General features: G+C 41.7%; 1 non-coding gene across 1 annotated transcript; it reads left to right on the top strand.

The window, feature by feature from the left end:
- The first annotated feature begins 9,123 nt into the window (after positions 1-9,123).
- Positions 9,124-9,242, top strand: LOC145393089 (5S ribosomal RNA). Its single transcript, XR_013896107.1, has one exon. It is a non-coding gene; the product is annotated as a 5S ribosomal RNA (ribosomal RNA).
- Positions 9,243-14,128: the final 4,886 nt, after the last annotated feature.

Raw genomic sequence — 14,128 nt, 5'->3', positions numbered from 1 at the left:
TCATTACCACATTCACATTCGCTCCAAAACTCTGCACACACTCATCAACATCATTCCAGAAAGACTCCCTCTCTTCCTCATCCCTTTCACTACAAGGCCCATATGCACTCACAAACACCCACAACTCACGTTCAAATTTCGCTTTCACCCACATCAGTCTCGATGACACCTCCTTCCATTCAATCACACACTGCTGTACTTCCGGACTCACTACCAAGGCCACACCTCTTGCCCTTCCTCTATCAACATCTGACAATCTTTCATTCACACTTCCAAACATAGACTCTCCCTTCCCTTTCATCTTCGTCTCAATCAAAGCTACCACATCCAACTTTCTTCTCACAAAAATTCTCCCAATCTCCTCCCTTTTAGCCTCAATCGTACAACATCCACGCACATTCATAGACCCAATCTTCAGGGTACGGGGATAACTCAATCCCCCATCCCTTTCTCTGGCCTGTCTCTTTTTAGGAACTAAAAAACAGAGGAGGGGGTCCCTAGTCTCCTCACCCCGCCCCTTTTAGTCGCCTTTTACGACGCGCAGGGAATACGGTGGCAGTAATCTTCCTAACACAACCTGGCCGCAGAGTAGTAGTACCACTTCATAGTACGGCCAGATTGTGCCCCCCACGCCACAGGGGGGTCTAACGATCTTACATACTGTGTATTAAACAATATATACCACTACACAGGCAGGGTAATAAGATATCCACAAAAATCTCTCATAAGATGAATAAAGTTGTCTAACGTTAACCCAGATAAATATCTCACCATATCCATAGCACCGAAAAGGTTAGAAAATAAAATATTTTAACACTTTGACTGCAAATATTTGTGTGTGTGTTTTCCCAAACCTAATACACTATCAATATCAGTCCACAGCTGCTAAAGGGTATGTTGGAGATAACCTTTAACTTCTGACTGCTTTCCCCATCAACAGAATGATGTTGTGTCGTGTAAAAAAATGAAATAATATGTACTAAAACATATCGGCAGAAAGAGACTTTTTCTGAGTGATATGCCAGATGATTCGCTTCCCAAAAGACCTTAAAAACACCATACTATTAATTCGGAGCACGAGAACACAAGGATAAACACACACACACACACACACACACACACACACACACACACACACACACACACACACACACACACGCAGCACAAAATTTACAACGCCACATAAAACCGAGGGTCCCATTATCATGCTCTATGGGTAAGTGGTTGAGTGTGTGTGTGTGTGTGTGTGTGTGTGTGTGTGTGTGTGGATGTGAGTGTGTGACTAGAACTGCATGTAGGTTGACGTAACTGTGTGTGTGAGTGTGTGTGTGTGTGTGTGTGTGTGTGTGTGTGTGTGTGTGTGTGTGTGTGTGTGTGTGTGTGTGTGTAAACAAATGTATATGTATGTGTATGAGAGAGGCCTTAGCTATGAATATATCTGGTGCCCTGCTACATTGCTCCCAGCCGCCGACCCTTTATCCCTTCCCCTCGCCTCTCCTTTCCAGTCTTCCTTCCTGGTGCAGCTGCTGGGTTTATCAGAGTCTGACTGGCACTCGGCGATGTGATGGCCACCCCAGCAAAGGTTCATCAAGAGTTCCAACAAAGCCGGCGGCATCATCACCTCCAGGCTACAAATGGAGATGAGGCACTGAACACGGCGGCGGCACAGATGCACAAAGCAATAAACTTTGACAAAACAATGATCCTCCTCCTCTCTAAGATAACATGAAATTGCTCTCTCGTCCCACGTCACGCTGTGTTCTGAGGAGCTTATGCAGGTAAGAAAATGAAGCTGATTGTTACACTCCCTCAGAATACAGACTTTCCATTTACCTAATGTCAGTACGTTCTAGTTCACAATTACCACCACGAATCACTCAAAACCTCAAGCTACTTCGGTAGCATTTTATGACTATGTTGCTTCAGTTTTTTTTATATTGTAATTTCAACAGAAATTTAGGAAATCCTGAAACTTTCGCCCTACTGCACGACCCTTATATAAATTTATTTTTTGATAAAAATTTGTCCTGTTACATCATGTGTCCATTAGAACAAAATGTGGGGTAGGGAGATTCAACTTTCAAACTTTCACCTTTTAAGAACCACCCTTATATCACAGTCTCCATCATCAGTGGAATTAAATTTTACAAGACAACAATGAACGTTAGAAGAGAAATATAAAACCTGCTTTTCCTAGATACACATCATGAGCGAACGTTAAAAATAAAAATAAATAAAAAATAATGAGAAGTGGCATAAAAGATTTCAGTTTAATTGCAGTATAAAAGCAGCACATTTACTCTTTAAAGAATCTGAACAAAAATACAAAGGCTAACTATGCTAGCTAAGGAAAATACAATGTAGGAGTTGACCTGTTGAAGTATTTACTGCGTAAATAATGGAATAACGCTAGCCGAACTATTGACACTGGGTCGAATTCTATAAATTAGAAAAGATTCTACAATCTTAATCTGGCATCATCACTTCCGAAATCATCCTAATTCATAGAATTCGACCCAGTCTCAGTATAGCGCTACTCCACTATTTACGCAGTAACTACTTTATCAAGTCAATTCCTAAATTGTATTTTCCATATCCAGCATAACTAGCCTTTGTACTGCTCTTCTGATAACACAGAAGCGAATGGGTTTTTGCAATTTGCAAAATAAACTGCTACGAAAATCTTCTAATATGGCCCATCCAGCGAAAGTTTCCTCTCGACTGCGCAGACGCGATCACAAAAATGAATCAGTACACATCGAGGCCGTGCAGTCACTGTTGTACAAAAACATATCCCAGTAAGGAGCCAACGGAAAAAAGACACCGTAACTTTCAATTTTGGGGTAACTTGGTAATGCAGCTGTAAATTCCAGGATGTAGCCTTGCTATCACGGCCAGTCAAACATGTCAAGCTTTACTCGTTTGCACATACATGAATTTACAATGATGCAGTGAGCTTTATTTTCCAGTGCCTCCTTGTTTCTCCTGGTAGTCGTTACTTACTTATACAAACCAGGAAATACAAGGATGGAGCGTGCTTTACTTCTCCACTGCCTCTCAATGCCTGTTTTTTGTTCACTTACACTAACCCGGATTTACAATGATGCAGTGTGTTTTACCACCCGCTTCCTCGTTGTCTTTTGAGAGTCTCCTTGCTTTCACCTAATCGTAAGGCGTCAGGCATATGACAGTAAATGTAAGATTATCTCTTCCTCGTTGCTGCTGGAGAATACTTTGAAATTTATATACCTTCACCACACCTAAAACATAAATCCTACATCACCCATTTCCACAAGGCATACTCTCTTGGCCCCTCCCCATCACTAACCTCAGTTCCAGCTCACCCCACCTAACTATTGGTCCTCTACGCACATCCCCCCCCTCCTCCCACCTCCCCGAATACTTAAATTTTTTGTAGGATACTTAGAAAAAAAAAAATCACTGCACTCAAACCACTAGCCCCACAACACACCTTTTCACAGGGTATACTATGCTGCTCTAGACTCACCGTCCACCAGATTTCCAATTCATCTCACCCATTCCTTAGCTCACCACACTCATTTTTTTTACTCCACCTTCTTTCTTTCTTTTTTTTTTTACGGGGGAGGGGGAGGGGACATGAGACGTGGTTGACGAACGAACATGACGATGTGTGATAACTGTGGTCCTAATTTAGGCCTACAGTTCGACGAGGTAAAAAAAAAAAAAATGTCCTTTTTAAGAATCAGTAGGGAAAGAATGAATTCTGCGGCGGATACAAGAAGGGCCAATGCCCCAAAATGACAATTTTGAGTTTGGCCCATGAAGCATCATCAAAAGTGGCATACTTTTCAGTGGTAAAGGAGCCGATCTCTGTACTCACTGTAGAGAGTTTCAACTGCATTGCTCGTATAAAAATAATTAAAACTGAATTATTTTAAAGGGGACTTAACATTTTCTCTTCTTTCGCTTGCAAAATGAGTTTTCTGGATTTTAGTCCTTCTTTCTTTCAGCTAAAGAATATTCAACGGGATCTTGATCTGTATCTGTACTGGACCATATGGGGTCCACTGCTTGACCGTGCCTTATTCGAGGAAGAGCGATAACCAGAATTGATCTTTTCCCATGGTGGCGGAGAACGAGATGGAAAGTTTTTTTTGTCTTTTTTTTGTTGTAGAATGAAAAATGCATTTGAAAGCTGAAATGATGTATTTGTTATGTCTGAGTATGTTATAGCCTACATATGTAAACGATAAAACTGACTCGATGTTAACATTATGCAACCACATGAAAGAACATACTGCCATACCCACAATAAATATCCACTACGATATGGGTTCGGACCCAAGACTCGGGGCACAAGTACTGCAGGACCAGTACGCTACCCATCAAGCCACCGCAGCGTTCCCTTCCTCACCAATCCGTCTCCGTGCCAACTACGGTACTGGAGTTGTGACGTGAGCGACATTAACACAACACAAGCTCAGGAAGTTTAACTTGTGGAGAACACGGGACGAACAGTGAAGAGTTTGAAGAACTAAAAATAACAACTCATACTAACTGTGACCTGAACAAAAACACCACATTCTATCACGACCTCACAAATACTGAGTTCTGTATATCATCACATCACTATATTCAGCTATAACAGATACCACAAGACAGCAACTTTGAACTCTGTGGGATATTACGAGACTGCAACCCTGAATTGTGGGTAACACCAAAGGTCGCAAGTGTGAACATTGTATACCATCATGTCTAACTCTGAACTTTGGGTAACAGCGCGTATCATTTCAGAGTTTGAATATTAACGCCAGGTCACAATCCTGAACTTTGAAGAATTATGGCAGATCACAATCCTTAACACTGAAGAAAAGCACTAAATCATAACCCTGAACTTTTAAGAATAACTCTAAACCACAACCCTGAACTATGCAGATGAGACCAGACAGCAACCCTGAGCCAGGAGTAACATCAGATATCTTCTATGAACACTGAATAAAACCCGATCCCAGCTAGACTTTGACAAATGCCCGATCGCTGTTTGAACTACGAGTAACAATGCTAGGTCGCAACTCTAAACACTGATAATTACCATCATGTTGCAATAATCTGAACTCTGAATAACAAGAAGGCTGGGTAACAATAAGATGAAAATACCGAGGAGCCATAACACCCAGGTGGTGGTAGTAATACGACGTCTTAATCTCTCCTCCGACCATAACAGAGAGCAACATGCAAGTGTGGAATATTTTGGGGAAAGGCCTGGTTTAATTATCCCTTGCCGTAAACAACCCAAGAGTATATAATAAAGCACGGAGAGAGAGAGAGAGAGAGAGAGAGAGAGAGAGAGAGAGAGAGAGAGAGAGAGAGAGAGAGAGAGAGAGAGAGAGAGAGAGAGAGAGAGAGAGAGAGAGAATGAAGAAAACCGCATACACTCCTCACAGCCACATTCATGAACATTCGGTTGGAGCAGAACAGAGGAAATTATGGATAATTACAATACACCTGCAATATTTACAGCCCAGTATACAACGTTAATGTTTTCCACAGGACGGCATCATGAAAGGCGTACAATTAAATGATGATATAGCAACGGCACCAGCACTTACCGCAGCCTCGTATTTTCAGCGGTAATGTGCGAGGCTGGCTGGGATTGATTGCTTGGGTGGTTGGTTGGCTGTTTGGTAGGGTGCTTGGTTTGTTTTTGTTAGCTGGTTGGTTGGTTAGTTAGTAGATTGGTTAGTTGGTTGGTTGGTTAGTAGGTTGGGTAGTTGGTTGGTTGGTTGACTGGTTGGTTTGTTGGTTGGGTGTAGCAAGTGCGTGGTTAAGGAGATGGCAGATTGGTGTTGTTTCAGGTCCGTATTCTACAGTAGATGGCAGAGGAGGTTTCTTGGAGTCTTGCTTAGAGAATTATTTTGCATGTTACACCTTTTTTATCTTTAGTTTATTACTGAGGGAAACAAAGTGAGTATCAATATAAATAAATACCATAGATAATGTGGATGTACAAGGAATAAAAGTCGCTGCCTCAAGATGCTGCTACAAAGCCAACATACAATGCAACACTGAAAACGGCCCTTTGACATGCACATTTAAAATCTCACCCTTCCTTTGGTTTATCCCGCACCTAGTTGTTACCCTACAGTCACCTTCGTATTCTTTTTTATTGTTTAACTCTTTGTACAGTCTAAGTAACACCTCAATGTCTATCTATCATTCTAGCGCAAAGGTAATCGATAATCTTAGTTCTTCATGTATATAACTGGTCATCTACGGAAAAACTATCCTAAACCTGCCTTACCTTATCGATGAATCCCACTCTTTTAAGTACCTTGCGTCTATGTACCTCGGAAAGAACGAATATTAATCTAAGCTATCTCTTATTTAAGCATTTCTGGACAGGGTTATACTGCCGGCTCCCAGCTTTTGGCCCATTACTTTTGCATAAAATATAAAAACTATTTGGATTCCATCCAACCCTGTAATCACCCTCACATTCTGTCTTCGTCCTGCAGCCTCCCTTGCACCCTGTCCTCATTCTGTAGTTTCACACCTCACTCGTTCCCTGCAGTCATCCTCGCACTCTAGTCTCAACAGATTTTGTTCTTTTTCATCCCCACAGTCTTTTTTGCACTCCACAGTCTATGACTAATCTCACAGACTCTTTCGCCTTCTACCATCACCTTATACTCTCATTCTGTAAGTACTCATTTCAATGAACTCCTACTCGTGTACGCCGACACACACACATTCCGTACTAAAGCTCCAGCAAAGAAAAATGCCTCAGCATGACAGAAAGAACTTACAGGGGCACTCAGTGGAGCGCATATCACCGACAAGGGCAACGTAACTTCCAAACCACTCTACATAATGGATGAGGGCTTCTCGTTAATGATTAGGGTTTCGCAAAAAGTGTTATCCGGATCCAGAAACTGAAATATACGATCCGGATCGGGCCAAAAACTAAATCGAATGTTTCCTGGGATGTGGGCTATCTACCCACCAAAGCCCTCTTTTAGTTTTTGAGTAATCCTGCTTATAGACAACAAACAAACAAGCAAACAGGAGTGAAAACATACTCTATTTGTTGGAGAGAAAAATACTGAATGTATATATATATATATATATATATATATATATATATATATATATATACAGTTTATCTATCTATCTATATCAATATCTATCTATCTATCTATATCTATCTATATCTATCTATCTATCTATCAATATATATATATATTTATATATATGTATATATATACAGTATACCTATCTATCTATCTATCTATCTATATCTGTATCTATCTATCTATCTATCTATATATATGAGGCCGCGCGTGCGAGTTTGTACCAAGCGACATTTTTTTTTTAAAGCCAGAAATCGCGTTTAAAGTTTGCAAATATTGAAACGATCATAACTCCGTTGTTTTTAAAGCTAGAGACTTCATTCAAAGACCATAATGAAGGGTAAAGTATGCTGAATATGCCCATGTTGTTAGTCATTGAAAATAATATACGCAAATATACGAAATTACAGTTTTTTTTCTTTTCGAAATGCCGAAAATCGGCGACTATTAGTATACAACTTCAGCGAAGTATAACTCCGTTATTAATAATGCTAGAGACTCCATTAATATATATATATATATATATATATATATATATATATATATATATATATATATATATATATATATATATATATAGTAAAGAGGAAAGGATGCAGATTATGAATATATAAACAGATTTTGGATAAACCAATTAGAGCAAGAGAAAACACCTGTTTTCCAAGTGCGATAGAATTTTCACTCAAAATTCATGATCACAAAACCATTCAGTACATAGTTGTTAATGGACATAAAGACATCAAATATGCACTAGGGGGTGGTGATAATGCAATAGGCCACCACGTGCATTATCACCACCCCCAGTGCCCTCAGGTAGTGCCACACATCCACCATTGTCACCAGCGTCATCATTATCATCACAACAACCCCATCACTTTCACCACCACGAGCTATGGCACCAGGAGCCATATCATAGTCGCCAGCATCCTCACAGAACGGCACACTAACTGCACGCCTGCACCATTATCACAATCATCACTATGACTATCACTGCTCTCCAAAGCAGGCACACTGACGCCATGTGCTTTATCCCTAAGACCAGGGCGAGCTTTGTGGGTGTAAAAAACAGCCACTTTTTACTTGGAGCCTTCAGCAGGGCCGCTCTCTTGCACCCCTGAAGGCCCAGCGGTAGGGTTATCAACATACTATCAGAAGACATTAAGAGCACAATGAACACACACACACACACACACACACACACGTAAAAGGAAAAGCGTTGCATTTGTACCTAGAGAATGACACGCGAGGCAAAACTTGGCCATGCGCTGAAAGCGCTGAAAATAGCACGTAGTCATATCATTAGCATAAGAGTTTCTGGGTTAATGAGAAACAATATTGATCTTATTTAATATGTCAGAGCATTTGCAAAATTTACTTAATAAACTGGTACATAAATTAAAATCACATTCATAACAGTTCTTAGAAGCTAACAATAGCTCACAGTGTATAGCAAGTGGATTGGCAGTGACTCACCCTGTCGGTGTCGCTTGGTACAAACTCGCCCGCGCTGGTGGTCTGTCCCCCACCCTCACCTCACAAATCGATTTCAGTTTTGCATTTTGGAGGACTTTCAACGTTATGTCTAGTTCAAAACTGTAGCAAGCAACATGCCTGGGATATAAAAGAATGGTCAAAATAGTGATGTAACAGGAAAACGCATGATAGGCTTGGGTGGCGCTATGGTACAAACTCGCATGGGCGGCCTCATATATATATATATATATATATATATATATATATATATATATATATATATATATATATATATATATATATATATCCCATTGGATCCCAGGGGTGCTTGGCGAGGCATGGCGCTGGGTGGGTACTAAGCGTACCGCCCTAGCCTATCGGCTCAGTCGCGAAGCTCATAGGTCCCTACCCGGGGGTTCCCTACTTTACAAAGACTTGAAAAATCCCAGTTCTGTCCAATATTCCGGACACCGGGCTCCAATGGAATATATATATATATATATATATATATATATATATATATATATATATATATATATATATCGGCCATACCACGTTGAGTACACCGCTTCCCGTCCGATCAGCGAAGTTAAGCAACGTTGGGTCTGGTTAGTACTTGGATGGGTGACCGCCTGGGAACACCAGATGCTGTTGGCATCCCTACGTGTCAAGTGGGGTTGGTGGAGGATTAGTGCCCCTCCCTGTAAAACAATTAACTCTAAGCCCTTGGCCACCCCGTGTGGGATACATGGCGTCTGGCAATGAATGAATGAAATATATATCGATAGATACAGTATATATATATATATCCATCATCCAATCCTACATTGCCCCATGAGGAGCGTAGGAGCCCGGGGCTAGGCAGTTGGCCCCGACATTTAAGATGAGAGTGACCAGCCTCACTCGTCCCTGAGTGGTATTACATGAACAATGAACCCCAACCATCCCTTGGATATAAACCTTCACCGACTCAATGCGACTGGAGCGCAATAATTACCCACTAAATCACCAGGCGCCAAAATTTGGTTATATGGTTACCACCCAGCGTAGTAAATGGTTTCCTGGTGCACAGGAAACCATTTGGCTTGTCAGTCACTGTAGAGTCTCCCACAGGCTGAAGGTAGAGGAAAGAATGAAGGAAAGAAAGACAGAAGAGGGAGTGTAAAGTCCCCCGTAGGCAGAAGGACAACGAAAGAATGAAGGAAAGACAGAAGGGAATGGAAGGAAAGAAGGTATAGATAGATATAGTGTGTATATATATATATATATATATATATATATATATATATATATATATATATATAGAAGCTGCAGTTAAGGAGACAAAAAGGCTTTTCCGGGAATGGAAGAAGGGTGAAGGAGGAATACTTGGCTGCCAAGCGTAGGGCAAGAAGAGAGGTATACAGGGCGAAGTTTGAGTCACAGAGACTTTTACCTGATAACCTAAATTATGGGGAAAGAAAAAATATATATATTTAAGGTGGCAAATCAGATGAAGAGGGATAATCGGGGTATAATAGGTGAGCAGTGTGTGAAGAATGATGAAGGAAGGGTAGTGGTGAACAGTGGGAATATTGAAGATGCATGGAGAGAGCATTATAGCCGTTTGTTGAATGAGGAGTTTTACTGGAACAGGGAAGGTTCGGAGCCAGCAGGTCCAGTGTTTGGCCCATGGCCTTTGATTGACACTGCTTCTGTGAGTGAGGCAAGAGGCAGGATGCAGGTGGGGAAGGCAGCAGGTGTGTTTGGGTTGACTGCTGAAATGTTGAAGGCCTCAGGAGATATAGGGGTGAAGTTAGTCACTGACTTGATAAATATGATTATATATGAGTGTGTTGTCCCAGATGATTGGTTGAAGAGTGTAATTGTAAATGTGTATAAAGGGAAGGGTGATGTCCTGGAAATAGGAAATTATAGAGGTATAAAGCTTTTAGATCAGATAATGCAGGTAATGGAGAGAGTTCTAGAAGGTATGATTAAAGAGAGAGTGAATATTGATGAGATGCAGTTTGCGTTTATGCCAGGCAGGGGGACCACTGATGCCATATTCATTGTTCGACAGCTTCAGGAAAAATATAAATGGAAGAAAAGTGATCTGTATTTTGTTTTTGTTGATTTGGAAAATGCCTTTGACAGAGTCCCTAGAGAGATGGTGAAGCGGGCAAGGAGAAAGCTTGGTTTGGAGGAGTGGCTGGTTAGGGTGGTTATGGCTATGTATGTGGGTGCTGACACCCAGGAAAGAGTGAATGGAGATTTGAGTGATGAGTTTTCCGTGAACGTTGGTGTGCATCAGGGGTTAGTTTTGAGTCCCATGTTGTTTATCATGGTACTTGAAGCCCTCTCACGTGACTTCAGAAACGGACTCCCGTGGAAGATGTTGTATGCTGATGATTTGGTGTTGACTGCAGAGAACGAAAGGGGCACGAAGGAAATATTTAGGAAGTGGAGAGATGGTATGGGGCGCAAGGGCTTAAGGGTAAATGCAGATACAACAAAAGTGATGATATCTGGGGTTGGTGGCGGTACTGTTAAAGACGAGGGAGAGTGGCCATGTGCAGGTTACCACAAGGGTGTGGGAAATAATTCCATCTTGTGCAGTGTTTGTGATAAATGGGTGCACAAGAGATGAAGTGATATCAGAGGTAGACTGCGAGATAATGCTGATTTTATGTGTACGGTGTGTCGGGGAGAGCAGGTGGAGATTGTCAGGCATGAAATGATTGAACTTGCTGGTGAGTCTCTTGAGTGTGTGGAAGAGTTTTGTTATTTGGGAGACATGTTGTGTGCTGGAGGTGGGGCTGGAGCTAGCTCTGTGGCTAGGGTGAGAAGTGGTTGGAGTAAGTTCAGGGAGCTGTTGCCTCTCTTGACATTGAGAGGACTCTTCCTACCTGCTAAGGGATATTTGTATGCAAAATGGGTTAGGAGTGTAATGCTGTATGGTAATGAGACCTGGGCAGTAAAAGAGGAGGATATTCGCAGGCTCAGATGTACAGAAATGACAATGATTAGGTGGATGTGCAGTGCGTCCCTGCGTGCAAGGTCTGGGGGGGCTGGGTTTACGATGGAAGAGTTGAGAGGTAGGATGGTTCTGGAGTGTATTGGTGTTGTGATGAGGAGAGGTAGATTGAGATGGTTTGGGCATGTGGAAAGGATGGGGGATGATAATTTGGTGCAGAAGGTGAGAAGTGTTAATATTGGGGGTGGGGTTATGAGGGGTAGACCGAGAAAGACATGGGACGAGGTCATTAAGTGCGACCTCAGGGTTAAGGGACTGAACAGGGAGGCTGCAATAGACCGTACAGCATGGAGAGCAGCCATTAGGTGACCAAGGCCGCAAGCATGTTGGAGCCTTTAAAAAAGAAAACGAAAACGATATATATGTACAGTATGTGTGTGTATGTGTGCGTGTGGGTGGGTGTGTTTGTGAGGGGAGGGTGCATGCATTCCATTTTATATGACCATCAGGTTTAGAGTTATGTCGGGTGCTAATCAGCTTTCATAAATATCGTAATAACATATGTTCTTCCGTTACTATCACAGGCATCCAACCAATACAGTTCCTTGGCTCGAGGACGTATGGAATGATCAATCACCAAGACGTTAATCTCATACCATGTGTTTATCAACAAGACACCAGTCCTCTGGTCACGAACCTGATGTTTGGCTTAAGAAACATGTAATACCTGAAGAAAACATTGGCAAAAGTTCATGGACGAGTGAAATATTCAGGCAGCAACAAATGTACATGTGGGTACTAATATTCTTTTGAACTTTTTTATTTTTAATATGGCGCCCTCCGGCACCTGGTAAAAAGAAAAGAAAAGTAAAGAAAAGAAAAGAAATAAAGAGAGGAATCCACAGACCCATTTCCTAGCACGCAATCGCACATTCATGCATAAATACCATAAATAATGAACGTGGCCGGACAAAAACGAATATGATATACCAACAAGCTTTATCTCATCGCAATATTCTTTTCTCGCTCTCATCGGTACTCTTTCATACATTTTATACACTGGCACCACATACAAGTCTGTATACATATGAATATGCTGATATCCATAAGGAAAAGAAAACATGAAATATCCTGAGCGCTTTCGAGTATTCACATGAAAGCGCTCGGGATATTTCGTGGTTCCTTTTCCTTGTGGATATCAGTATAGTTATGAATCGCGCTTTATTAGGTGATTTATTTGCATACATATCTATCTATGTATGTATGTATTGTAACGGACGTCTTACACACGCCTGTCATTGCCGGGTAGCTCTGCGAAACATGTTCAGGACATGTTTTAAGGAACGTGAAGGGCAACTGATCCATTGGAATGATGAACCCCGTTTCTATCGCTGGAGAAGTGATCTGCTCTCACCCAATGCTTCACGTGTAGGTAAAGTCGAAGAAAGTTCTTGCAGCGGAGGGTCGGAAGGGTATAATTACGGAAATTACATTAGAACAGGTGAATCTGTGAAAGAGTATGCTAAGTCTATGTTGTGGAACGAACCTCGAGAATATGGGAACATGTGAGAACACACGAAAGAACATAATACTAGGGAAGGCGGTGCTTCAATCGATAGAGAGGTGGCCTGCAGTCCTACCGGACCCAGGTTCAAATCCCCGCTGGGGCAGGGAACAGTTTAAGGATTTGAATTTCATGTAAAGCAGACTTTACCGATCTACCAGAAGACCATCCGACATGTATAAATATCCACGCTAATACCAGTACACCAGTCTTGTATGAGACAGCCCTAGCATATATTCAATATGACCGGTGGGTGTTAGTGCCGGAGTTGTGACATGTAGAGATGTATGATATGTAGGAGGACTACTGGGCCATGAGAGCAGGCTATGAAGCCTATGCCCAGAGTCGACTACACAAAAACTAAAAATAAAAATAAAATAAAAACTTTAAACGTCCGAACCTTGGTGGAACTCAGTCAAGGTCAGGAAGACTGACTGACAAACACGCTACGTACCTGAACACCTGAGGTTCCTCAAACATGTGCATAAGCTAGGCCTGTGAGGTGGATTCAGGATTCCGAGGGCTTGGGTGATGTGTGCATGATGGTAGGGATCATTTCGCTGGTCACCATACTGGCGGTTCCCTCACTTTTGCATTGTCTTCTCACTTGCTTCTGAATCCTACCGCAACTCATCTTAAGGGGATAGAGGGTCAGCTTGATGATGATGATGATGATGATGAAATTATTTTACTTTCCGGTCTTTTCCGTCAATTCCATGACGTATATCGTACTTTAATCTTGCTACTATCGGACAATATTGTTCAGCCTGGCAGAGAATTCAAACTGGAGAGGCCAGGCACAGCTAACATTAATAGTGTAGCTGTACCGTTAAGAACAAAACCAGTGGATGCGGCAAACGTGGGCATGGATATAAATGACACGGCCCTTGCACTTGTCATCCTCGTGCAGCTGATAGGCATTAATCATTATCATCATCATCATCACTATCATCATCCTTCTTCTTCTACAGTGTATCTACTATGGACGGTATGTATTACTGCCGAAGCGGTGACATGTGAATG

The sequence above is a fragment of the Coenobita brevimanus genome, chromosome 23 (assembly GCF_032717465.1).
Source record: "Coenobita brevimanus isolate Jiangsu-jjx chromosome 23, ASM3271746v2, whole genome shotgun sequence".
NCBI lineage: Eukaryota > Metazoa > Arthropoda > Malacostraca > Decapoda > Coenobitidae > Coenobita > Coenobita brevimanus.
Note: the sequence above shows the minus strand (reverse complement) of the source record. Positions and strands in the feature narration are given on the sequence as shown.